The sequence below is a fragment of the Pipistrellus kuhlii genome, unplaced genomic scaffold (genome assembly GCF_014108245.1).
Source record: "Pipistrellus kuhlii isolate mPipKuh1 unplaced genomic scaffold, mPipKuh1.p scaffold_m20_p_3, whole genome shotgun sequence".
Taxonomy (NCBI): domain Eukaryota; kingdom Metazoa; phylum Chordata; class Mammalia; order Chiroptera; family Vespertilionidae; genus Pipistrellus; species Pipistrellus kuhlii.
This window is the reverse complement of record NW_023425529.1, coordinates 144,333,468-144,361,003: the sequence shown is the minus strand read 5'-3', so window position 1 is coordinate 144,361,003 and position 27,536 is coordinate 144,333,468. Positions and strand designations below refer to the sequence as shown.

The 27,536-nt window shown below is 36.9% G+C and overlaps 1 long non-coding RNA gene across 1 annotated transcript; it reads right to left on the bottom strand.

The window, feature by feature from the left end:
- Positions 1 to 199: 199 nt before the first annotated feature.
- LOC118729795 lies at positions 200 to 4,484 on the bottom strand. The gene is made up of 3 exons (XR_004991269.1): positions 4,474 to 4,484; positions 935 to 941; positions 200 to 405 (listed from the first exon to the last, which is right to left on the bottom strand). It is a non-coding gene; the product is annotated as an uncharacterized LOC118729795 (long non-coding RNA).
- Between the last annotated feature and the right edge of the window lie 23,052 nt (positions 4,485 to 27,536).

Sequence of the window (27,536 nt, the reverse complement as noted above, 5' to 3'; positions counted from 1 at the left end):
GCAAATTGTTTTTCAGTTTGACACGCATCTTCATCCAGTAATGCTTGTAATTGTTGGTCTTCAAACTTTTTTGCTTGACCTGGATGTTCTTTGTCTTTCACATGAAGTTATCACTTTTAAAGCATTTAAACCAGTGTTCACAAGTATTTTGAGATGGGCCATGTTCACCATAAGCTTCCCGAATTATACGATAACTTTCAGCAGCACTTTTCTTCAAAATAAAATAATGAATTAAAACTTCCCCCAATTGCTCTTTTTTTGGCACAAAATTTGACATTTTTAAGCATAAAAATATTTATGATGTTAACACCTTCAGCAAATTTGACATAAGAAGTTTTGAAGTTTGCTGTCAACACAACAAAATTGCATACATATCAAATCGCCTATATATCAACATATGTGTAACTCTATTAAAAGAAATCTACCTGCACAATGCATTTGAAGAAGAATGAGGATCATTACTAGGTAGTTGCATCTTGTTGATGTCTGAGCTCCTTCTGAAGAAATGCATTTATTATAAAGAATAAAACTTTGCCACCATTGACAATATTGAAAATAAAATACTGTCAATCCAGAGGTAAGATGGAAGAGAACCTAAGAAAGTGCTCTAAGCAATGACAGCATCACTGAAATGTATGGACATCTTTCCAAGGAAATTCCATGCAGCTGACAATATTCATTTGTTTGGAAAACCAGTGTCTAGTGGGTGGAAAAAAAGAGCTTCTATTTATATCATTCTCTTTCACAGCTGTTTCTTTCCTCACCAAGTCCTTAAACATGGTGTCATATAAGGTTCTGCCATTTTGCTCACTTTTTTTTTTCTCTTTTGATGTCTGTTGTATCATTTAAGGTCCATCACTGACTACAATTATCACTATTATCACTACTAGCTGTGTCTTGTCATGCTACCTTTTTCTTTCCAAATTGACAGTACCTCCAGCCTTTTGTTGGACTTCTCCCTTGAATATTTCACAAATATTTCAAGTTCAACATGATCAAAATAAAACTCATCTTTTACCTTCTTATAAGACCCTCAATCTGTTTTTGTCCCAGCTCTGTGAAGAGAACCACTATTTGACCAATTATCCCAGCCAAATTCATATGCTTATTCTAGATTCTTCTTTTTCTCCCATCTCCACATCAGTGGGTCATTTAATCACATTCTAGAATATATTCTCATTATTACCTCCTCTACATTGCAACTCACTTTATTCAGGTCCCTATAATTTCTGCTTGGAATATAACAGGCTTTGCATGGATCTCCACTTCCAGTGGGGTTGCTAGAGAAACTTCTCTAAAATGAAAATAATAAGCCATTTGCCCCATCTCTCCAAATGCCAATGCATTTCCTTGAACTTTTACAGACAACAGGTTGCATTTCCTCTGTCTAAATGCCCTTCTTCTTATCTGAGCACTGTCTGCTGTATACAACAGTGGTGAGGAACCAAGCACTGGAGCGGGGGATGGGACAGCTTTTCTCTGAGACTCGGTTTAGTGCCATCTCTTGTAAGATGTGTACAAGAGTAACAAGAATGAATTAGTAACTTTGATGTCTGGCATTTGCTTCTTTTCTCTAATAAACAGGATTTCTCTTGAGGGCATTTTTTCTTTTTTATTTATTTATTTTTAATATGTATATATATATATATATATATATATTTACATATATATTTAAATATTTATTGTTGAAAGTATTACATATGGCACCTAATTTTTCCATTGACCCCTCTGCTCCCCAGGCCTTTACCACACTATTGTCTGTGTATATGGTTTATGCATAGATGCATACAAATTCTTTGCTTGATCTCTTCCCCCACCCCCAGCCCCACCCCTACCTAATCTTTTTCTAGGACCTACCCAAGAGGCATGAGGTATTCACTGACTGACTGCATAAATGAGTATGGCTTTCCTGTTTTCCAGGAAATGTAAAGCTGACAAGATAGAAGACATATCCTTTTTTAAAAGGGTTGTTTATAGCCCATTGTACATTTATTTCAATGAAAGAAGATGTAATAAAAATTAAAATTATACTGTGGTGAAATAGTCTATTATTTTAAATACAGAGGAGATTAAACAGTATAATTCATTTAAATCTATTAGGCAGAATAATTATCAGAACATTTAAAAAATTATGGATAAATTTAGGAACTCTATTAACATTCTTAATGCAGAATTTGACAAAACCATGTAAGAAATCTGCATTTTCTTATTTTTAAAGGAATAAAAATGTTTATATATGAATACTAGCAAAGCTTGATGTTATCTTGATGTTATCATCTGCCACAGACTAGTGTTTTTAATAAAACAACATAAGACTATATTTTATTAGCACATATTAGACCTATAAAAAGGTAAATATAATGGCAACTAATCCTATATAACAAAAGACTAATATGCAAATTGTCCTCTTACCCGGGAGTTCAATTGGGAGTTCACCTGGAGCAGGGCCTGCTGGCCAACTACCCATGGCCCCTCCCTTCAGCCAGCCTCTGATCGCACCCCCCCCCCCCCCCGCCCCAATTGGGGTGGGGCCAAACAGCCAACCTTCTGCAACCCCTTCCCCCTGCCAGCCGGGCCCTATCAGCCCTGATCAGGGCCAGCCAGCCGGACCCCACCATGCACTGGGCCTCTAGTATATAACAAAAAAGAAAAAAAATTACCGTATTTTTCAGACCATAAGACGCACTTTTTCCCCCCCAGAAGTGGGGGGGAAAAGTCCCTGCATCTTATGGTCCAAATATAGCCTACACATATACTTTAAAAAAAAAAGTTTTTTACTTGCCCTGCTCTGTGTGGTCTCTGTGTGCTTGCCCGGCTCTAAAATGGTTCTAAATGCTGCTGTTTACTTTACAGGGTTGATTACATGTGTTTATGACTGTGATGTTGGGTTTTAAAGCACATAAAATATTTTAGGACACTATTTGTTTCAGAATCTTTTTTTCTTCATTTCCCTTCTCTAAAAACTGGTGCGTCTTATGGTCCGGAGCGTCTTATGGTCCGAAAAATATGGTAGGTTTTATAATCTGCTCTTCCTCCTCAAGTGTTTTCATAATACAATGAAGATTAACTCAAATCTGATAATATTTTAAAAAAAGGCTTAGTTTTACTTTAAGTTAGGTATATTGCAAATGAGTCTATAGGTAACATCTGTAAATAGCTGTACTAATAAAAGGGTAATATGGTAATTAGACCAGATTTCTTTTGGATGTCCTTCAGGACAAAGCCACAGTGGCTGCCAGGGCCGAGGGCAGGCTGCCATGGCTGGCAGTGTCAGCAGCAGTGGCAGTGTAATGGGGGTAGTGCCTTCCCCTGATCAGCCCAGTCGCCTCCCACAGAGGGAGGCCAGAGGCAGTAGTGGTGGTGGGGTGATAGGGGCGGCATCTTCCCCTGATTGGTCTGGTCGAATCCCACAGAGGGAGGCCAGACTGTGTGGGCCTTAGCCATCAGTAGGACATGCCCTAAGGGCTCCCAGACTTTAATCAAGTAATTCACAATAATAGTCCACATAATCCAAACAACTTATTCAACACAACTATAAAATTTTCCCAGAAAATCTTCAGGTCTATTCCTTATTCTGCAAATAGAGATTTTCACTAAGTCATTTTGATGTCATAATAAGGAAAGCACAATGAATTAATAAGCTTTGGGAACCTTGAACTTCAAGATTTTGGGATATTTGGAAGTAAATATTTAGATCATATCTCTCACATAGGAACTTTCATAGGTTTATCTTTATGTAGAATCAATAGTGACATTGGGGGGATATTAAAGCATTAATTAAAAATTTTAAATATTACCTTAGGTAATGAAAAATGTTATAAATACAGAATTACATAAAATTTTAAATAAATTAAAGGTTTCACAGAAATACTGGCTTCTTGGGTTTCCTTGGTCTCCATTTCCCCAAGCCCTAGAGAAGTGCCTACTCTCTTCAGCCATTATACACAATTACATGAAAATATTTGAGAACGGTTAGTAGGAAACTTACGTTGAATTGTACATTGAAAATCCAACCAAGGCTATTTATTTCTCAACTATTCATGAGAATAAAGAAGCAGTGGTACCAGTGCAATTCCTCTATTCTTATTCCTTGGCTCTGCAATTTTAGATCAAGTTTCCATTTTGACCCACAGAAATTCTTACTGAATTTATATATCCTCAGTATATAAATGTCCAAGAGCAGGAACTTAATAATATTGACAATCACCTGCTTAAAAATGAGTACTTATTACCACAGTAGTGTATTATCAGTATAGTACTTTATAACTTATTTCTAATATTTCAAACCTAAATTTTTTCTATGTTTTTTACTGTTTCTATTTTTTTTTTTCCTATCACACTACATAATTAGCACTGCTGATATTGCTGAAAATGTCATTGGGAAATTTGGTTTTATAACATCACAATAGCTTCAATGAACTAAATTAGTATTATACCTTTATTAATGCATCAAAAACAATAAATGAATTGAACTATTTAAAAAAGTACATATGTAGTCCAGCCTGTGTTGCTCAATGATTGAGCATCAAACTATGAACAGAAGGTTATGGTTCTATTCCCAATCAGGGCATATGCCAGGGTTGCAGGCTCCATCCTCAGTGTGGGGTGTGCAGGAGGCAACCGATCAAAGATTCTTTCACATAATTGATATTTCTGTTGTCTCTCTCTCCCTCTTCTTTCCTCTATGAAATCAATAAAAATATGTTTAAAAAATAAAATAAACACATGCACTATATAATTTCTAAAATTTGAATTAGTATATATGTGCATATATAAGCATACATAGTTTTTATATATTCTATTTATATTGTATTTTTTAAATATTCAGCTTATTTATTTTATACTTTATCATAGATAAGAAAATACTATCAGTAATACTTAATTATATTTCAGTTTTCTGTATAAAATGTTTAGGGGCAATTGCATTATTTAATAATGTAAATAAAGATTATCCTGAAAATACATATTAAGCATAAGACAATATATCTATATTAACTTTAATTAATATATATTTTCCAGTATATTTAAAAGGGATGACATCAGAAATGATAATCTCTCAAATTTGGTTTCTATTTAAAGGTAGAAATTACTTATATGAAAGAAATGACAAATCTCCTGTGATGTGGTTCTTCTGAATTGGTCAGCTGTAGACATCTGTACTATATATTTATGTAAATACTCCCATGTCTATTTGTAGAAGGAACCAAAAGCACGCCTCTCCATTTAAGAGAAATTGAGTTAACCATAAAAAGACACGATATGGAAAAAAGCTGGGTTTGAATAGAGACAAATGTGCATTCTAATTTTACCCGGTGCCATTTATTTTACCAAGGCAAAGGGAAATAATTACTGAGCAGCAGGCTCTACAGAGATTGGGAAGGGGTGGGGACTAACAGACAACCAAAACAAAGGGCATTGTGGAATTGTGTTCAGGAGAAAAACAGTAGAAAATTTTTTTTTTGCATTCCTGATGGCATGGATATTGGTTTTTACATGCTTTTGTTTCACATTGTCCTTGTGAAAATTGATGATGCTAGCTACAGATATAAAAGAGTACCCTTTAAATTTTACTCACTGATGTTACGAGTTATTGGATGCTATTAGGAGCTCTTTTAGAAAGATTTATGGTAATAAGTATTCATCACAAAGCACATCACTCCCAAGAACAAAAAGTGATGCTGCATTCATTTTGTATGCTTAAAAATTCACACGTAATGAGGAAAAACTCTCAGGACTAATTTACAATTGTAAATGGAAAGGAACTTTATAAAGAGATTTTTCTTGTTAATGCCAACAAGAGAAAGAAATTGTGCATATGCAAAGTTTTTGCAAGTATTTACATTGGCTAACAACAAACATTATATCAAGTAATAAGACGGTCTGTTAATTTGTGTAATAATTGAAAATTTGCATTCCGTAATATTGCAGAACTCTAAGCATGAGAAATAAAATTTAGGTGGTGTATTTCTTTTTCTACCTCAGATATGATATCAATGAATTGGCTGATTCAAGTCCCATTTGCATAGGAATTTAATATAATTTAAATTAATCTTTCATTGAAAGTTCACAAAAACAAAAACAACAACAACAACATTTAATCTATATTGTGTTTGATGGAAGGCAAGTGGCAGATACATTTTTTTTTTAATTTTTTTTTATTCTACACCGTTCCACCTGATTAGTTGTACAAGGAAGCAAATTAGGCATACTGTTTGGTTATTTCCTTGCTACATGTCTTATGCAGCATGCTCATATATTTCAGGGAGTGTGATCTAAACTTTATTAGTGTTAAACCCCTTAAATATAAAATGAGATATATTTGTTTTTATTGCTGGTGTAGATGTTTCTTTTTCTTCTCTCTTCTCTTTTCTTTTCTTTGCTTCGCTTTGCTTCGCTTCTCTTCTTTCTCTCTTTTTTAAAAAAATATATATTTTATTGATTTTTTATAGAGAGAAAGAGAGAGAGACAGAGTTAGAAACAACAATGAGAGACAAACATCGATCAGCTGCCTTCTGCACACTTTTCACTGGGGATGCGCCCGCAACCAAAGTACATGCCCTTGACGGGGATCCAACCTGGGACCCTTCAGTCCGCAGGCTGATGCTCTGTCCACTGAGCCAAACCGGTTTTGGCATCTTATCTTCTCTTCTTCTCTTATCTTCTCTCTCTTCTTTCTTTGATCTGTGTGAATGGATTTATTGCTAGTTTGAATTGCACTCCCTATGGTGGGGAAACAGTGAAACAGGAAAATTGGACTGGAACAGAGGTGTTCCCCTGCAGGATGGTTCCTGGGTTCTGCCTAGGTGGAGCAAAAGAATTAAACCACGGAAGAAGGTGGTATAGTAAGATATAGAAATCTATTGAGAAACAAGCTCAGAGTCCCACATGGGGAGGGTGAGAAAGTCCCACTAAGTCCCTTTATTTTCCCCGTTTTTTAAAGGCTGCAGTTCTTTGTGCCCTGACATCCCCTCTGATTGGTTACTATCACCTCTGATTTGGTCACTATAGCAACTTCAGAGCTCAAACCTCAGGTGAGGTACATGTGGTTCTTCTCTTCTTCTCCCTTATAGTTCTCCTATTCCCTTTGGGCTTTCCTCTTCCCTCTCTGAATGAGTGGCTTCCTTCCATTTATTCTGTAAATGTGTACCTTCTGCAGCTCTGTAGCCCTGTGCTTCTTCCATGGACCCCTTAATTGCTAAAATTTCCTAAACCTGCCCATTTTACCCCTAAAAACTCCTTTCAATAGTTTACAACCAAATACTTATCACCTCTAAAATATTAGATTCTCATAAGGAAAATCAACCTAATTCACTCTTTAAAGTTTTGTTCAACCTTGCAGATATTATAGAAAAAAAATATTATTTTATCCTATTTGAAATATTGATGGACAAATTCATTAGAAAGGATTTAAAAAATCACATACTCTTCCATAATAAAATAATTTCACTTTTCTAAATTCTTTATGATCAGCTCTGTTTGCTTTCTTTCCTCTTCTCTGAATATAGCTGAATCAGTTTCAGAATGTTATTTAACTGTGGTGGGTTAAAACAGGGGCATTGATTGTCTGTTTTCTGATTAATTTTTAAAGCTGTCTTCCTTTGAGTCTCAGGGTAAAATCTATATCCCTCAGTTATCCAAGGTCTCATTCTGAATACAAGCGTTTCCTTCCTTCTTCTTCTTTCACTGACCTTCCGTGGCTCTATTCTCAGATGGCTTGCCTCCTTTCCCATAAAGCCCCTTGTTCCTCTTGTTTCATATTGACTTTTAGTATATAATATAGATTAAATACCTTAGAGTACTCAATAAAGTTTCATTGATTGTCTGACTCCAAATCTTCTGTTATATTCTGACCCTTGATCTCTCTTGATCCACTCTCTGAAACTGACCTATTACATGTATTCAATTTCTATTTCCCTGCAACCTGAAGTATAAAATACATTGAAACAGACATCTCTCCTGGTGTGGTAAGGAGTGCTGAAGCAGGGTGACATCCAGATGAAAACTAAAACAAAAACAAATGCAACTAATTACACCCCAGTTCACTCTTAGTCTCCTTACATTGTCACACAAGGAGGTGAGGTTTCTTCCTTGTTTACTTTATCAATGGGGAGCAGTCATTCCAGTTTCCTGAAACAACCTCACAGATGTATGTAGTCTAATCCCTAGAATGACAGGCTGTAAAGCCACAGTGCAGGCTCAATATCCAGTTCTTTTTATCTATGACCTGTGCAAAATACAGTTGTGCTGTCCAGAAATGGAGACCACTGAACTATTTCAGGCTTCTTACTCGGCAGGGTCCTACCCTATACAATTATGGCATTATGAAAAAGATAGGACTTTTTCTTCCTGGGGTAGGTGGATTTCCCTATAGAAGGAAGTGGAGGGCAGGGCTAACCCTACCAGCCTACTTCTCTAAATTTTACAGTTAAGTAAATCACTTTTGCCTTAGGAAGGCACAATGGTAGGGATGGGGCACAAGATCTCCAACATTATTCTAGACATCCCTGCACAGGGAAACCTGGAACCCATTGAGATAGGGTTTCCACACAGATTAAACAAGAAGGACACACAAATTATATTTTTCTTAAACTCATCTTTGCAAACTACCAAGCTCTTAATGATATTTCACCTATCCTCTGGAATCTTTGGTCAGTCTTTTTAGCATCTAAAATATTTTTTATTGGTAAAGTCTTATTATGATAAAAATAGTGATCCTGGCCCCAAGTATAGAAATAGCCATTATACATAGGATCTGAATTAATAAAATATTTACAACCTTTTACATTTAGAAGTCATCATTAGGGAAAAAAATGAGGACACATTTGAGGAAATGTTACTGAAATTTAATTTTAACATAGTTCCTGGGCTTGGTGGCATAGTTCCTCTTTCACTGTCCTGTTCTGCTTCACCAGGAATGCATTTCTTGTTTCTATCCTCTTCTTTTCCTTTCCACTTTCTCTCTCAATGTTTTTGGTAACAACTTATGGAGGTATAACTCACATTGCATCCAATTAGTCATTTAAAGTACAAAATACAATGCTTTTAAATATATTCACAGAGTCATGCTCACCTCCTTTCCCTACCCAGTGTTCATTTCATGGTCCATAATAGCGACCATTTGTTGCAATTCTATTGTGCCACTCTCATTGCCATTCTCCTTTGGTGAAGTCCAATCCTCTGCCTATTCCATTGCTATCCTTTTGTAACTAAATGCAGCTCCCAGGAAAACCCACAACCAATTTGGTCACCTCACTTTAAATTCATAATCACTCACCTCTAATGGGCCCTTAACAATGACTAGTTAGGTTAATTTATACTTTTCAGAATACTCTTAAAAACATGAAGATAATTATTACTAAAGGCCCAGCGCACAAAACTCATATGTTGGTACAGTCCCTAGGCATGGCCTGTGATCAGGGCCATCTTCCCTGGCTACCCGCAACCAGCTCCACCCCCCACCACCACCACCCAACCCCAGTTCCCCATTCCCCATCAGGAGATTGGAGCCGAAGGCCAGGGGAAGGGAACAAGAGGTCAGCTGTTCCCACCTGGCCCCACCCCCACCTCTGTGTGTGGGGTGTCTGTTGCAGCAGGGGCCTTCGCCTGGCACCATCTGCTTCCCCCCCCACCCCCCCCCCCTTGGTTCTCTGTTCTCCATTGGGTGATTGAAGCCTGCCAGCCAGAGAAAAGGACAGAGAGGTGATCAGTGTGTCATATAGTGATTGGCTTAGTGATTGTTATGATCATTCCACCATTAGGGTCAATTTGCATATTTCCCTTTTATTATTATATATAGGACTAGAGGTTCGGTGCATGAAATTCATGCAGGGGGGGGGGGGTTTGTCCCTCAGCCCAGCCTGCACCCTCTCCAAGCTGTGATGCCTTTAGGATGTCCATCCCTAAACTGGTGGTTGGACATCCCTCTCACAATCCAGATTGCTGGCTCCAAATCCCTCACCTGCCTCTGCCAGCTTGCCTATAATCACTTCTGCCTGCCAGCTTCATTATCCCTTAACCACTACCCTGCCAGCCTGATTGATGCCTAACTGCTCTCCAGCCAGCCCGATTATCCTTAACTGCCCTCCCCTGCAGGCCTGGTCACCCCTAACTTCCCTGTTGGTCTGGCTGCCCCTAACTGTTCTCCCCTGAAGGCCTGGTTGCCCCCAATTGCCCTCCCCTGCTGGCCCGGTTAATCTTAATTGCCATCTCCTGCTAGACTGGTCACTCCTAACTGTACTCTTCTGTAAGCCTGCCTCTCCCCCAACTTTCCTCCCTTGCTGGCCTGTTCCCCCCAAACTGCCCTTTCCTGAGGGCCTGGGTTCCCACCCCAACTAGTCTGGTCTCCCCCAACTGCCCTCCTCTGCTGGCCTGGTCATCCCTAACTGCCCACAACTGTCCACCTCTGCAGGTCATCTTGTGGCAGCCATCTTGGGTCCACATGGGGGCAGCTATCTTGTGTCTTGGAGTGATAGTCAATTTCCATATTATTCTTTTATTAGATAGAATAGAGGCCCAGTGCATGGCTGGGGGTCGGCCAGCCTGCCCTGATGGGAGCCTGGATTGGGGGGTGCTAGGGTGTGAGGCTAGCCATGAAGAGGGGCCTGGGGTAGTTTGTAGGCCGGCTACACCCCCAATTTGGGATAGGTGTCCCGGGGGGGGGGGGCGGTGGGGCCAGCAGAAGTGAGGGACCATGGTGGTTCTGATCTCTAGTCCTGGTCATTCTACCACTTCAGTCACTGGGTTTTTATTATATAGTATTTATTTCCGTCTCCTCAAGTCTTCAACATGTCTTTCCCATATTTACTCTCAGTTGATAATCTTCCTTCTATTTCATTGAACAGATGGAGCAATCAGAGAACTTCAGTGTATTCTCACCATCTCATGTGTACCACAATCTGTTTTGTCTCACTTACTTAAAATGATTGTTCTAGCAATTTTCTTCCCTGCCTTCCATATTGTTAAATTTCTCCCCTCTGCATTATTTCCACCAGCATATGAACAAGCTATTTCTCCAATAATTTAAAAATAATAATAATAATAATAATAAAATAAAAGCAGGAACAAAAAACTCAATGTTTAATAATAATTTTTAAATTATAAAAGTAATACATGGATATATTTCTATTGCAAAATATTGGAACAAAATAAAAGATATTGCTTATATTCACCCCAATCCTATTATTGCTTATTGTCCCCCACCCCATCCCAGCAGTCCTTTACTGACAATTTTCCTCTGGATATCACCCATTTGATTTTCTTCCTTTTGCAAAACTCCTTGGAAGTTTTCTGTGCTATCTGTCTTCAATTCTGCTTTCATTTTCTTTTAAGCTCAATCTCATGGAGCTTTTATCTCCATTCTTCCCCAAAATAGCTTTTGTCAAGGATACTAATGACCTTCATGCTGCTAATATCTAAATCCCCAGCCCACACCTTACAAATGCTTACATAGTTGATCACTTCTATCTTAATAGGGGTCCTTTCCATGGCTACCAGAACATCACACTTCCTCCTGCTGTTACCGGAGAGCACACTGGGGGCACTCTCTCCTCCTCAGTTCTTCTAAATCTCCGGAGAAAGAATTAAAGTAGAGAAAGCAGCACTGAAGGAAGCAAAACAAACAAATTTATCAAGAATGCACTTAGTGTAAAGCACAAGCCGGCAACTCAGCTAGTCTGAGTGCCCATCTGATGGGGATTTAAGGGATTTTATACACTTTCCCCTCTAGGTTTCAAAGCTTCCTTGCTGGGTATCTTGGGTAGTAGACTAGGTTTCAAAATCCCCTTGTATATTGCTGTGGCTTATCTCAGAATGTTTGTACATACATCTGGTCATCTTGTTTGGTAAATCCTAAGGCAGTTGACTTATTTGTTCAGTAAGTGAGGTAAACTTCCCCTTCTTTCTCCCCCATCTCCCCCCACCCTACTCTAGTAGCTATCTGTTCTGCTTAACACCACACTGGACTTTTCAGGTCTTCCTTAAGTTTTTATAAATTTTTGCTTCATGTATTTTGAAGTTTTATTTGCATAGTTAAGGCATTTGAGCATTGATAGTCATAGGTAGATATGGATCAATGAAGCATTTTGTATTGTTTTCATGATGGTATAAAATGTTTGTATAATACACCATTCTCACTCATTTATATCCGTCCTGCATCATTAACATTATTATTTGCTTAGTTGACAATAATAACAACTCCTGCTGTGTATTTGAGTTGGTGAATCTTGACATATCACTTATAAGTCTGTTATTCTCTAGAACATTTCTAACTTAATTTAAAAATAACTTCAATTTTTTCTGCTTTATTACTTTTCTTTGCATTTTATTTAGCTTATTTTTACGCCTAATTGATTTTGTTAGGATTTACTAGGATCTTCTATCCACCCCCACCTTTTCTTTATTTTTTTAACTTTAGGTATATTTTATCTAATTGAGTCAGAATTTTTTTTTTTCCACAAGATGCTATTTTTTTCACAAGAGTGGAGATTTATGTTTTTGATATTTATTGTAATTACTCTTATATTTAGCAGAAGCCTTATTGATTTACTTTTATTTAGTTTTTGACAGTGACTTATGTATTTTGAATTTATTTATTTATTTTAATTTAAATTCTTTATTGTTTAATGTATTACATACATCTCTTTTTTCCCCATTGACCTTTCCCTGCCCCCTACCCCCAGCACATCCCTCATCCACCGTCTGGATCCATTCACCTGCCATCTGTTGGACTGTCTATTTAATGCTTCTGTGACTCTGGTTTTATTTTTGTTCATCAGTTTATGTTGTTCATTATATTCCACAAATGAGTGAGATCATGTGATATGTATTTTTCTCTGACTGGCTTATTTTGCTTGGTATAATGCTCTCCATTTCTATCCATGCTGTTGTATATGTTAACAATTCCTTCTTTGAGATACTTTTTTAATGAATATATTTTTGAATTTGTTTTTCTTTTCTGACTTTTTCTTGTATTTTAACTATTATTACCCTATTTCTTTTCATATACTATGAAGAAAATATATATCATATTAATATTCCTTTGATGTCTACATTATATTGATTTTTCTATCAACATGTGGATAGAATTTTTCCAATGAACCAGCCAGCATGTTTCTATTTCACTTCCTTTTCTTCTTTTTTTTTAAAATATATTTTATTGATTTTTTTACAGAGAAGAAGGGAGAGAGATAGAGAGCTAGAAATGTCGATGAGAGAGAAACATCAATCAGCTGCCTCTTGCACACCCCCTACTGGGGATGTGCCCGCAACCAAGGTACATGCCCTTGACTGGAATCGAACCTGGGACCTTTCAGTCCACAGACCAGACCGACGCTCTACCACTGAGCCAAACCGATTTTGGCTTCACTTCCTTTTCTATGCCCTTCCCCTTTCCCCTTTATACTGTGCATATTTTGAATATCAATTATAAGTTATTACATGTATTTCATTTGCTTATACATATCTAGCTAGCATTCATTTTAATGATTTGTTGGTGTATTGATTTTTTTTTTTTAATGGGACAAGAAAAGATGCTCATTCTCTCACCTTTCCTAAAGGCCTTTTCTCAATTAATTTTCCTTGGGCCCTGAAGGACTCTTCTGATTATGATGGTGGAACAGCTTTCCAAATACTCCTGCTGCCATGGGAATCCTCCCTGGCACTGTGTCTGGAGGATTTCTCCTAGTCATGCCTATTTGTCAGTCCAGTCCTGTCTGCTTTCTCTCTTTAAGAATTGTTCAGAAATTTTTTTTCTTGCATTTTTGGCACTATTTCTTGCTGTCCAGCATTACTATGGATTTATACATTTAAAAAATATTTTACTGCTCTGTCTGGTGTTTCTCAGTGTAGAGCATTGGCCTATGAGCCCAAGGATTAAATGCTCAACTGCAGGTCAAGGGTGCATATCTGGGTTACAGGTTTTTTCTGCAGCCTGATCCAGGTGGGTGCAAGAGACAGCCAATCTGTGTCTCTCTCACATGGATGTTTCTTTCTCTCTCTCTTTTCTCCTTTTTCTCTCTCTATTTCCCCCACCTCCGTCCCTTCCTTTCATTCTCTCTAAGAATCAATAGTGAGGATAACTAATTAAGTAACTAACAATAAATAAATCTATTTAAAAAAAAACATATATATTACTATCATCTCAAATGAATTTACACAAAGATGAAAAAGGATGTTTGTTCTCAGTTTGCTGTCATGATATGAACCTACCCAATAACAATTTTACTTTTAACATGTTTTGCTTCTTTTTGAAACATGGCATTATTTTAATGAACTTAGGTTGTTCTGACTTTTGTAGCATAATGTTGCTTTTTTTGCTAATATCTTTCTGATTTTGTTTTATCTTGTTGCACACTAACTAAATTCAGTTTCTGTTTTTTTTACTTCATCTTTATAACAGCCATATCTTTGTTTTCACTTTTTTATCATTTCCTGTTTTTAATTTTATTATGTTAACTCATATCTCCTGCCAATGGATTGTATGTTAGCAAATTCCCTTCAAAGTATTAAATTACTACTTTGATTTGTTTATTGCATGACTGTTTTAATGTGAAAAAGTGGATCTAATTTCTTTAAAAATTTTGATATTGAAATATTTTTATTCTTGATTTTCTTATTTAATACTAGAAGCACAATGCACAAAGATTTGTGCAAGAATGGGTCTTCCTTCCCCTGGGTGCCGACACAACCTTCGCTCTGGCCAGAGGCCCTGAGCAGCTGGTGCAGAATGCCTGTGTTGTCGCCATGGAGATAACACAAGTGTCCCACTCTGGGCCACTTAGTGCTGGTATTTGCAAATTAACCCACCATATTTATAGGTTAATTTGCATACTCACTCCTGATTGGCTGGTGGGCATCATGAAGGTATGGTCAATTTGCATATTTCTCTCTTATTAGTGTAGATTCACAGTTCAAACATTTTAGGTTGACTGCAGATGTTCCTGTTGGAACTCTTTGCACCATACTGCATTGTCAGAGAGCATAGATAGTTTGGTGCTCATTTTCATGATTTGATAGCATATGTGCTATTATAATTATAATGTTCCACTCTTATCTGCAACAAGTTTGAAATAAATTTGATTCATAATTCACAACTGTGCTATGACTTTTCACAAGTGCATTTAATATCCCTTTGGATCTACTCCTGTCCCCAGATCTGTTTATGGCCACGTGTTTTAATCTGTCACTTCCATTTTGAACTAACTACACTAGGGATGACTACATAATTTAATATAATTTTCTCCTCAAAATTCTCAGTGTGAGTTCAGATAAGGAAACAAAAAATGATGGAATCTTACAAATAAAGATGTAGGAGGAATTGGTACTATTTTTCAGGAACAATGTGTCTTTGCAGGTCTATTCTTACTGCTATGAAACTAGTCTTTGGGGAAAAAATAATTTGAATGCTTACCATGTACTATATACTGTGATAGACATTCTCTAACACACTCTAACTTTCCCATTTATCAGTGATTCCCTCAGTTAATCACAAAGCTGGATACTCAGAGAATGGGAAATATACAATGAGAGAAGTTAATTTAAATTTCTAAGGGGAAATTAGTACTTAATGGTGAGCTAGATAATTTTTTTTTAAAACTTGCATGAGGAGAATCAAATATCAAACAAGAAAATGTTTTTGTTTTGCATCTCAGTTGGCTATAATTATAGAGGAAGGGCAAAGGAAGGCCAAATTCCATATAATAAGAAAGTAGAAATTTCACAAGAGCTGATTCACCTGCTGTCTTATGTAGATGAAATACTATATTAAGTCAAAATCTGTAAATAATAGCATTTAGTTAAGCCTTGCTCATTATTACACTTGCTCTTTCCTAATGCCTGCACTATGCTCCTTTGAAAAGTAAAAGATCTCCTCCAACCTTAATTACTATACTTTAGGACATCGACTGCTTTCCAGTCCCCTTGTCTTGTCTTAAAATTTCTAAAATCTGCCCTTTTATTTGTGCTGCTACCTTGTCCAGAATTCCCATTACTCCATTTCATGTTTTATGTGCAATATAAGTGCTAAAACTTCTCAAGAGCTTCATCTCCTTTGCAGTCCTCTTTGAATCCCTGTATATAAGTCAGAGAAAGACTGAGGTAAACCTAGAGAGACTAACTCAGTGTTATTGGGGGATTTGGGATATCCCTTTCCCCACTTGCATACTGGGGGTTGAATTCTTATGATATCTTGAAAAAAGAATTTTCTGAGACTTGAATGGGAAGATGAGTGATTTTTATTTGTGTGGAATTACATCCCTGGTTTTCCAAAGGCCCATTCCCCTTAATCCAGTCCTGGAAGAAGTTCAGGTGGGGATTCAATAGAGCTAAAATCTGAGCCATTGTCCAGAGTTTCCATTCCATGTTGCAGTTGGGTCCAGTTCAGCATTAGGCTGATTATAGTCCATTAAGTCCATTGTGTGTGGGGTCCACATGGCCATGGGGATGTGGGCAAACACAGCCACTTGGGCAAATGCAAAGAAGTCAAGAGAGCCTGCCTCCCGCCACAAAAGTCCCAAGGGCAGTCAAGAGCACCAAGTGCATAAGAGAGCACATTCCTTTGCTTAGGGGATTAAATATCGCAAATTTCGAGCCTTGCAGTGGCCATGCCTACCCCAGTCTATCCCAAGCATGACTGACAGGAAGTAACTTCACTAGGCCCCCAGCTTTACTGGGCATGCATCTTTCTCTTCTCTGTTGAGTCACTTTCCCCAGTGTTCTGTAAGGAATAAACTCGTGGCTCCCAGAGAAGTACAATACTGCAGCTTCCTGGCAAAGCTGCCCAAATGTCAAGCTTATTGTATTTGGCTTTTCTTTTGCTCCTTTCCTGTTATTAATAACTAGATTAGTTACAATGGTTTCTTTAGCACCTTGAATATAGGCCAGCGGAAGCTGAACTACAAACAATAGTTTTAGCCCATTCAATGTGGCTCAGTGGTTGAGCATTGACCTATGAACTAGGAGATCACAGTTCAATTCTTGGTCAAGGCACATAGCCAGATATGCTCCATACCCAGTAGGGGGCATGAAGGAGACAGCTGATCAATGATTCTCTTTCATAATTGATGTTACTGTATCTCTTTCCCTCTCCCTTCCTCTCTGAAATAAATAAAAAAATATTTTTTTAAAATAGCAAATATCACATGATCTCACTCATATGTGGAGTCTAAGTAACAAAGTAACTGTTGAACGGAGTGGATCAGAGACATGGAAGCATGGAACAGAGTGGAAAATCACAGAGGGAAGGCAAAGAAGGGTGGATGGGTGGAAGGTAATCAACCAAAGACCTTGTATGAATATATGCATTAACCATGGACACAGACAATAGAGTGCTGAAGGCTTGGGGTGTGGGTGGGCTGAAGGGAGTTGATGGGGGAAACAAGGGGGCATATGTAATACTTAAACAATAAAAAATAAAAATAATGAATAAAATAAATAAAAAATAACTTTATATAAGTATCTTTAAAACCAAACCAAACATACCCACATAGATTACTGATGCTGTTAAATCAAATTAAATGAAAAAATCTGGCTTCATTTCACTGACTCCATCAACATGATTTTATTATTCTATAAAACTATTCTTGAGGGAGATAAATGTTTCAAGTAAACTTATTGTTATGGAGAAAATATTTTTGTTGGACATCAAACTGTTGAACACTTAAAAAGATAACATCAACAGTTTACTCCAAACCTATCCCCTATCTAAACCTCTGCCTAACAGAAATATTGAAATATGGGGATGGAGCCTGAAACCTGGGCATATTCCCTTGACTGGAATGGAACCTGGGACCCTTCACTTTATCCACTCACTTTATCCACTCAGCCAAATCAGCTAGGGCTAAATCTTCTTTATCAGTGCTGATTTTATACCATTAATTCATTTTATATATTTCCTTTTCTGTTCACATTCAATACTATGCATTTAAGTGACTACTTCTAATTTTTGTTTTCTGTAAGCTTAGAGAGAAGGTTTAAGTAAATAAATTTTCCCAGATGGAAAAATAAATAAAAATAAACACAGAAGACTGGTTGCTTCCTTATTTTAGCTTTTATTTCTAATAGCACTGAATTCTTTAATAAATTTTGCTCCAAGTTTTCTTTAAAGTACAAAGTCTTTATTAGCTCTCTGCTCTGTCTCCTTTCCATATATATTTTTATTTCACCTCTTATCTCTGAAAGGGGAATTTATCTTTCAAAGCCCCTCTTTTAAGAAAAATATTAACATCGATGTGAGACAGAAGCATCGATCAATTGCCTCTTGTGTGCTCCCCAACTGGGAATAAAACCTGAAACCTAGGTGTGTGTTCTGATGGGGAATTGAACCCTGCAATGCTTTGATGAATGGGACACACTCCAACCAATTGTACAACCCAGGGCTAAAAGCCACTTTTTTTTTTTTTTTTTTTTTTTTTTTTTTTTTTTTTTTAGGAGGATAAGACAACTTTTAGATGAAATCTATTCCTAAACTGCAATATCCTTTTGGGGGAAAGAGTGTATGTTATTTAGACATCTGAATATTATATAATATTTGTGCACATTCCTCTTGGATGGAAAAGCCAAAGCTCTTTAGGCTGTCTTGGTGAAATTTTATTTTGTAGGATCTTTCTGGGCATCTAAGATGAGAAGAGAAGAGGTTCTTTCCATCTTCCTCACTCAAATAAATTGTTGTTTTGCCCAGTGGGGATTACTAAGGTGCCTAAGAAATTATATTAGTGGTTAATCATTAGAAAGAATCAGATACCAAAGATAATATATTAGCTCCACATTCTAGACATACGCTCTGTATAATTTCTCATCTGCTTTAGAAGTGGAACAAAATGATTACAGGGAATTAGTTAAATAAAGGAAGGAAACTATAATACATGGCAAGATGCAAAATTGACAAAGCACCCAAACTCCATCAGGCACGTGCTGATGAATTAACTAGTCTCAAATAGACCTCCTAATAGAAGCTTAAATTAGCTAAAAAGCAATAAAAATGTAATTGATTTCTTTTTTTAAAATATATTTTATTGATTTTTTACAGAGAGGAAGGGAGAGAGATAGAGAGCCAGAAACATTGATGAGAGAGAAACATCGACCAGCTGCTTCTTGCACACCCGCTACTGGGGAGGTGACCGCAAGCCAGGTACATTCCCTTGACCAGAATCGAACCTGGGACCTTTCAGTCCGCAGACCGTTGTTCTACCACTGAGCCAAACTGGTTTTAGCATAATTGCTTTCTTGGCAAAATGTTTAGATGCAGGCTGCCCTAAAAATGAGAAGTATTAATGGTAATATAAGTAAAAATATTGTTTTTTACATAAAAATGGTTGATAATGTCTAAAGTATGTTTGTATTTTTGGAAAAAAATCAGTAAACATTTGGGTTAAAAGAAGTAAACAAAATTATAAGTTATAAATGAATCCTTGTAATTCAGTTTTTAAATTGTTTTTGCCATTTAGTTCAATGGTAAGTAATTACTATAAAGTCAATGAATGAAATTAAGTGGGGAATGACATAAATTTGTTTATCTATTAATATACATTGTTCTTCACGTGTTTTGTGGATGCCAATTCTGTTTCCATTTCATGGTTTGTGGAAGCCTGAAGAATGACTGCTGGTTTGGGTGACTGGGTGGATATGTACATGTCATTGATTGGTAAGAAACATAAAGAACAGAGTTGAAAGATAAAATGATAACTTTAATTTTGGACATTAGAGAAACTTTGATTTCTAGGGCAAGACTAGATGTTATAATAAATAGAAGCCCAGAATTTATGAGTAAATTTTGGGCTGGAGACATTTTGTGGAAAGCATGATCAGCCTATAGCTCATAGAGAAATCTGGAGTGAATATGCCATTGTAACAGTGTGCAGAATGAGAATAACTGAAAGCTAGAACAGAGCAAAGGAATAACAACATGATTGATTCAAGAAAAACAGGAAAGAGCCTTACATTTCTGAGAAGGAAACATGTTCTGAAATTGTAACAGATACTTACTAAAATACAAATTGGATTACTATTTATGTAAGTCATTCTGGTGAAAATGAATAATGTAGAGAGTTTGGTCTTGCCTGCCTATTTATTTATTTATTTATTTATTTATTACATTTTAATCTTGCTTTAACACCAGGAAATGTATATTTCCAATTACAGAGGAGAAAATATGTCCTTAGTATCCCCACTGAATCTAACCAACCTAACCTTAACAGTTATTCTGAACTAGACTAGGCCAGATTTGGATGTATCAAAAAGGCCCATTGAATTTTTCAGAGTAGGATATTGAGGATCTATATGAGAGTCTAATTGGATTGCCAGCACGGTTCTCAGAATATTGGAGAAATTCAATAATTCTTGGCGCTGGGTTAAATGAAACTCCTTGGAGTTGCACACAGTATCAGTCTTTGACTCCTTCTGGGCCTTTATCACGTACTCTCTTCCTTTGTGAATGAAAGGAAGAAAGTACAGATGTAGATGACTTAATATTTAGGATTTTGATAATGAATAAATTATTGCTGTATTAATATTTTTTCATCTCATAGCTTTCTTTGGATTTCTCAGAGATTTGGGTAATTTTAAGATTTCTCAGAGACTTCAGAATTAGGCTTTTAAGAGAACATGTGAATTCCTGGCTCAACTGATACTCAAGTCCTAATATTTTATTTTTCATGTAAAAATGTGAAAGAGATAAAAGCCTTGATGTTTAATTATCTGCCTTTGTATTTTTGTCTTTTTAAAAGCATACTCCACTTTAACCAATAACATTTTTTAATGATTTGCCACAATCCACTGTGCTGTACCAAACTCTAAAAGATTTTAAAGTTTGTGATGTGAAACTCAGTTTTACATTTGTTTCATGTATAAGTTTTGTGACTTAAAAATTTCCTTTAGTTTATGTGTTGGAAATAATGGATTTGTAGCCAAATTTTTCATGCATTAATGAGATCCCATGAAGCCTTAGAAATTGTAGACTATCTAACTTGGTTTTGAACTAATAAATATTTTATAGTTCCTCTGGGTTTGTATTTCAAGCATTACAGTAACAGCCTTCAGCTTAGATTTTTTTTCTTATTTCCTAACATATTTTTTGTGTTTTTGTAATCACACAAATGGGTACTCAGTAAATATTTAATAAATATTTTAAATGAAAAACAAACTATTAAGCAACGTGTTTTCAAACACCATATTTTGACTGTTTATAATTGATATCCACATTATGCTTACAGCAAAGTGTAATGTTTCATTCCACTTTGCCCCTGGCCTTTTCATTTTTATAGGTATTTCAAATTAAAATCGATGATGATAGTTTGAAAAGTCTTAGAAAACAGACTGAAAAAAAAATAAAAACACCCACAAAGATGCAGTGACTTCATAGAAATCATTTTTTAAAAATACCATTTGTCTAGATTCTATAGCAACAGATAAAAAGCCACAAATAGTAAGTCAATGCCAATTAATACAAATCTATTCAATGTTTCCTATTGAGGACATGTGTAGGATGAGCCACATAAGGTGCTGGTGATTCTGTAAGTTTTGATACAGGAATTCATGGACAACTATCTAAAATAAATAAATAAATAAATAAATAAATAAATAAACAAACAAATAAATAAATATAATACAGATTCCTAGGCTTCACCCAAAAGATACTAGACCAACATTTAGTCAACAAATACTGTGACTGCCTCAGATACAATATTTAAGGGGCACCCAAAAAACAGCAGTAAAGATAAACAATATTTTAAAAAGTTAAAATTGTTGCAAAATGCAAAAAGGGATGAACAAACTATAAAGATTTTAAACAAAAGATGTGACCAGTGTTATTGATCTTCTATTTGCCTCAGGCTATGACATGGCTCAGCAGGGCACTGTGTCTTACAACCAAAGAAACACAAAACTGAAATATTGCCAGGGATAGGTCAAGCCTGAGGGTAAATGTTTTCCTACCTTCCCTGGTCCACCTCCCTACTATGAAGAATTCTTGCAGTTTTGAGATGCTTATTTGCTACAACTGCTAGGATCCATGCTCTCAGCCCAGTACTATTAGCCAAGAGTCAGGAAGAAGTGTTGAAAGACTATTGTCTTTGGAAGTATGACTTCTGAACCTCATCTCAAGAGTGCTTACAAATTTTTCATTATTAGCTTATGCCTATATGTATGTTTATCATCATTGCAGAAGGATGACAAACCTAAGGAATAATTAAAATCTAAATTCAACAGAAATGAATAATAGTATTACAAACATGTTTATTTCTTTGGAGGTTTTTGGAAATTTCAAATATGGAATTCAGCTTAAACTATGACCAGGCAGAACACACCTCCTCTTTTTGGTGCCACTAATGCTCATTAAAGTGAATCATGATACTTTAATGTATCTCCATTAATGATACTCCAATCATTAATTGGAGCTTTTCTTTGGCATATATTGAATAGTAATATATAATTGAAATGCATTTGCAAAACTTTTGGTAGGGAAAAAATAGCTTGAGTGCTTTTAAAAATCACCATAAATATTTTCATAAGGAGCCTATGTGACTCAGTTGGTTGGAATATTGTTCCATACACTCAAAGGTTGCTGGTTCAATTTCTGGTCAGAGCACATACCCAGGTTGTGAGTTCAGTCTTTGATCAGGGAGGTTGTAGGAGACAACTGATCGATATTTCACTCTGACATCTGTGTTTCTCTCTTTCTCTCCCTCTTTCTCCCCTCCTCTCTTTATTATTATTTTTTTTAAAAAATGTATTTTATTGATTTTGTACAGAGAGGAAGGCAGAGAGATAGAGAGCTAGATACATCGATGAGAGAGAGAGTCATCGATCAGCTACCTCTTGCACACCTTCTACTGGGGATATGCCACAACCAAGGTACATGCCCTGAACAGAATCAAACCCTGGTCCCTTCAGTCCCCAAGCCGACACTCTATCCATTGAGCCAAACTGGTCTCTGCTCCCCTCCTCTCTTTAAAGTCAATAATAAAGAACATGTCCTCAGGTGAGGATTAAAAAGAATTTCAGTAAAATAAAAAAGTAAAATATGTGTGTTGTTTCTTATATAGATTTGAATACATTTTAAAAATAATATTCATAATTACTTACCATCTACCTGGCATGCATATATAAATGGGAAGTGAACAAAGGCAAATTGCCATAATTTAAATATTTATTTATGCATAAAATAAAATGAACCTATCATAATATAAACAATGTACTATAGAAATCACTTGCAGAACGATAGATAGTACCTTAATATTAACAATTCCACTCTGAGAAAAACTAATAGAAGGTGTGGGGGAGGAAGACAATTTTCACTTTCTAGGTTCTTTTGACTAGTCTAATAATTAATGACATGAAACAGATTAACAAGAGAATAAACAAATTTAATTACCTATGTGCGTATGGAAAACCCTCATACATGAGAGGTGCAGAGACAGAAGATTACAAAGAGATATGCAGTATATGACGTTCCAAACTAAGGTTGAGGTAAGATGTCTTGGAGCTTCAGGGGGGAGAAAGTTTATTTGCAGGATGATAAAGTAGATATTCAACAACTGGGAGTTCACCCTGTCCTATAAGGAGGGTATTTAAGGGAGAGCTAAAAGTTTCTCCTGAGCCTGCAGGGTCTTGATTACCTTCAGCTCATAATATTTGATACACCAAAGTGGCAAATCTTCAAAGGTAAGATGAAATGGAAAGTCCTCTAGGTGTCTCATTAGCAACATTCCAGCAATTTGATCAAAGAGAGTGAGGTATGTATATTTGATTTGCTTCTATAACAGTAAAAAATGCATGAATTCTGTGCGGAGAAAAAGCAGTCCATTTAGACTGAAGGAAACCCCTAACCCATTTAAATCTGTTCTATGTTGTCCCCTGTAAACCTTCCTATTGGTTATATTTTCTGAACTATGCATGATATAGCATAATAGTAACACCACATATATGCTATCAACTCTGAATAAAAATTTTGTAAAAGCATATCTTGCAATAATGAAAAATCAACAGTGACTCCAATCAACAAGATAAGGGGATGGGGGGTGGGGAGGATGGGAATACCACGTGGGCTTTTAGCTTTGAAAATGAACTCTGTGTAGCAAAATGACAATAAGAAAGGGCCAGATTCAGACAAAGAACTTCAGCCTATTTAATGTCTCAAGACAAAGAAAGCAGCGGCCACCTTTCTCAGGGGTCCTGCTGTCCAGCCAGGAGGGACAGAGTCTAAGGCTTAATTTAGAATTCAGTTTTAGAGGTAGTGTCTGCTTGCAGTAATGTTTCTGTACTTTTCACCTATCACCTTTCATACGTGGCTTCATTCTTTGAAACCATTGAGACAAGAACCTGGGAATTCAGGGTGTTCCAGTTCAATTTTTACGTTTCAATAACTTATAAACTTTACTTTCATTCTCTTCTAGAAAAAAACTGTCCTGAATACATGAAATTGAGTTTAACCAATTTAACCAGTTTGGTTATCTGGATTACCCTTATTCAACTGCTAAAAGGCTAATAGAAATCAATTAGGAGAGTGAGGCAGGCAAATTGGGAAAAATGAGAATGAGAGGATGAAGCAAAACATTAATATTTAACACCTAGTGTTGGGAAAGACAAGAGATATAATCTATAATTGTAATTTATCCATAGACAATTGTTATGGGGAGCAAACAGCTCCTTCCTCCCTATTTAATTGCAACCTACCACAATAAATACTCACCAAAGTAATGCTTCTGGTTTGTCATAAGAAAGACAGTATTCACACTAATAAAAGAGAAACATGAAAATTGACCATCCTGCCACTACGCCCACTAGCCAATCAGGAGCGAGTATGCAAATTAAACCAACAAATATGGCAGTAGCCACAGAGCTAGAGTGAGCAGGAGGCTTGGGTTGCTCCTGGTGACAGAGGAAGCCAAACTTTCTGCCTTCCCTGGCCACCACTAAAGGAGTGGCTGGCAGTCTGGATCACCAGGGGAAACCCAAGTTTCCAGCCTGCCCTGGCCTATGCTCAAGGAGGAGCTGGGGGAAAAAGGAGGGGTTAGGAGCCTGGGTTGCCAGGGAACATGGTGAGCCTGAAGATGTCCCTCAGCTCCTCACTCAGGCTGGCTATGCTCCAATAGAGTGAGTGTCTCCGCTGGGGGGCCTAGCCAACCTGCAAGCAGCCATCAGCCCCTCAACCCAGCACCCCAATAGGAACCCCCACCCTGAAGGGGTGTGGCCAGCCTGAAAACGACCCTCAGCTCCTCACCCAGGCTGGCCATGCCCCCACAGTGGGGACACTCACCCCAGGGGGGCATGGCCGGCTTGCAAACCACCAAGGCCCTTTGCCCAGTTGCCCCATACCCTAAGGGAACCCCCATACCCTTCAGGATAAACCAGCCAGCCCCTACCCATACATAGGCCTCTATCTATAGTAATTAAAGAGTAACATGCTAATTAGATTGGGAGGCCTTCCAGGAGACCTTCCAGATGTTCTTCTGGACAAATTCATGGTGGCGGGTAGAGGTAGAAATGGTTAGAAGCCAAGAAGGGAGGTCAGTTGTGGGTAATCGGGCCAGGATGGGATGGCATTTGTGGGTGCTCAGACCAGTAGGGGGGCCATTGGGGGTGAGTAGGCCATCAGTGGGGGTCATTTGGGGGTGATCAGAATAGCAGGGGGCACAGTTTGGGGTGAGCAGGCCAGTGGGGAGGGCAGATGGGGGCGAGCAGGCCAGCAGGGGGGTCAGTTTGGGGCAAGCATGCTGGCATGGTGGGCAGTTAGGGGGTGATCAGGCTGGCGGGAGGGCATTTGGGAACAAGCAGGCTGGCAGTTGGGGGCAGTTGGGGTGAATAGGTCAGCATGCAGAGTGGTTAGGGGCAATCAGGCAGGCAGGCAGGTGAGTGGTTAGGAGTCAACAGTCCAGGATTACAAGAGGGATGTCCGACTTCCAATTTAGGCCCAATCCCTGTAAGCCAGCAGTAGGACATTCTTTGAGGGGTCCCAGATTGGAGAGGGTGCAGGCTGGGTTGATGGACACCCCACCCTCCATACACAAATTTTGTGCACTGGGCCACTAGTACTCAAAGATTCTATTGAAAAATATAAATATATATGTATTTAAAATATATCAAAACTCTATGTATATGTGTAGATATATTAATTGATGTTTAATAAGTAAAAGTTTTATTTGAAAAGTTAACGTATGATATGTTTTCTCTATATAAGATACCATATTATGATGTTTCTCTATCTTGAGTAGTTTCCTTAATAATGTGTTAAAATTTGTGAGTATCTCCTAGAGGTAATAATAAAAATAGGTTCTTTGCCTCTGTTTGGTGAAAACACAGAATAATTGTAGAATAAAAAGGTCTAGACTTTATATTACATAGAATTTGTTGGTAGGAGACTCAGCTCCATAATTTACTTACCCTGAGATTACAAAAAGAAGTGACAAACATTTATATTTATGTCTATTGAAAAAAATAATGCCTGTCCTGACAATGTTGGTGTGATGTGGGTCAGATTGAATAATAAGCCTGTCAAATTTTATAATTGTATAGTATAATAAATGCCACTTAAAATGTATATCATTTTAAAACTTTGAACATGAAAAAGAATTAATAAATGTCAGTAAAAACCGTCAAAATCTTATTGGATCATTTCAACAATGAGCTTTACAACTTTCTTAAAGACATGGATTTTATGACAATTTTCTCAGTATGAGAGAGTTAAAACAATGAATCTGTCCATATTCATTTAGACTTTGATATGGAAATTATGTCATTTTTTTCCAGTACTATTCTGAAGAGAGGTTTTAGTAAAAATTCATGTTAATATGATCATAGAAGAGATGTATAAATCCAAGTTCAAAAAGATATTTATGCTCATCTAACATAATCCTGACTAGTTTTCTTAAGTGTACATCCTGTATTACATATTTCAGTGATAATAGCACTTCTTTGAAAGACATTGAGAATCCTTTGAAATTTATAAACTAAAATTCTAACTAAAACAGTTGCATATAAATGTTCACATTTTTCTTCCATATAATTTCAGAAGATTCATATGACATCCTGAAGTCAACCCATAAATTCTGAATTAAGGAAACTGTTTAATTTCTGTCTAGCCAAAGAGTTCAATTCAATTAAAATTAGATCTGAAAATTTCTCTGAATTTAACCAATAGAAAACAGTGAAATGATTGCAAACATTTAGAGGTAAGAATAATAAAATAGAAATTTTAAGGGGATATAGGCAGGTTTAGGAAATTTTAGAAATTAAGGGGCTCCATGGAAAATACAAAGGGCTACAGAGCTGGGAGAGGTTATAATTTCCATAAGACCATGGTCAGCAAACTGCAGCTTGCAAGCCAAATGGGGCTCCTTGGCCCCTTGAGTATGGCTCTTCCACAAAATACCACAGCCTGGGAGAGTCTATTTTGAAGAAGTGGAGTTAGAAGTTTAAGTTTAAAAAATTTGGCTCTCAAAAGAAATTTCAATCATTGTACTGTTGATATTTGGCTCTATTGACTAATGAGTTTGCCAACCACTAATTCAATAATAAGCCTGTCAAATTTTATAATTGTATAGTATAAT